We start from the raw sequence: 1269 nt of genomic DNA on the forward strand, positions 1-1269 counted from the left end.
AAGCCAGGACAAAAGAAGGCACAAATGCAAGGGGGATGAGGTGTTTGGGTGTGAGAAAGGAAATAATAAAAATAACAGCATGGAGAAAAGACAAGGTAAATTCCAAGAATTGTGGATCATGAAGTAAGAAAATGAGAAATAAGAAAAAAAACATACCTGAGGATAAAAACCAGAAAGAAATTGGGCAGCTAAGAACATTTCTCAAATTATAAAGATAATATGGTCAAGGTCGTAGTCCAATAGATTATTTCCAACTGAGAAAAAAGAAATTCAGTATAAGAGACAAGAGAAGGAGGCCCAGCAAGCACGTGGTAATTCACAACATGATGAATAATGGCAGCAATGACCCTAACAGGCAACAAGCCTAAAAAAAAAATGCCACAATAGAAACAAGACCCAAGTGTAAATGAAGTCACTTTCTCAGAAAAAATCACCGTAATTTGAGAACTGATGATTAAAATTAAAAGCCAAAGAAAAAGAAAATCAAGGTTTCGTTAACAATGCAATTTTCAATAAATTGAACTCGGATGAGAAATTAATACATGTCCGTTTAATAGAATGCCAAAGAGAAGAATGAAGTTACCACGAGTGCAATTGCATTGTGCATGGAGGTATTTCGCCCTTTTATTGGTTGAGGTCATTTATTGCCTGATGACGTCATCACCCACCAGCACAAGTCACGTGAAATTAGGTGGGGGTTACCTAAAGTGGCATGAAAATTTCTCTGGTAGTTGTGTGAGGAAGATTCCTAAATTGTGTGTAGAGGCGAGTTATCATCTCAGAAGCAGCAACTCTGAGCATATATTCCTATACACTCCTTTTAATGCTGTTGATGGTAACTAACCACCTGAAACATTTACACATTCACTGAAACTTATTACACACTTAAGTAACAAGGATAATTTTCTTGAGAAATTTTTATAAACTGCAGAGTATAAAAACATATATATTAAGACTATCACTCAATATTACTGACAAAGCCAGCCGAATGCCTGGAGTACAACTGCCTTGTGATGCCAAAAACCCCCTCGTAAAAATTATCTATTGCATGAATACAATCTTTAGGACATGCCTAAAAATTGCTTATTAGTTTCTCTATGATTCTTTAAGTCGAGTTTACATATGTTACATATATATATATATATATATATATATATATATATATATATACTATCGTACTTACTTTACTTACTACGTAAGTTAGTTAGGTTAGTAGTAGTAGTAGTAAGTTAGTAGTACTACGTAGTACTATAGTACGGTAAGTAACGT

Source organism: Limulus polyphemus, unplaced genomic scaffold (genome assembly GCF_000517525.1).
Source record: "Limulus polyphemus unplaced genomic scaffold, Limulus_polyphemus-2.1.2 Scaffold3268, whole genome shotgun sequence".
Taxonomy (NCBI): domain Eukaryota; kingdom Metazoa; phylum Arthropoda; class Merostomata; order Xiphosura; family Limulidae; genus Limulus; species Limulus polyphemus.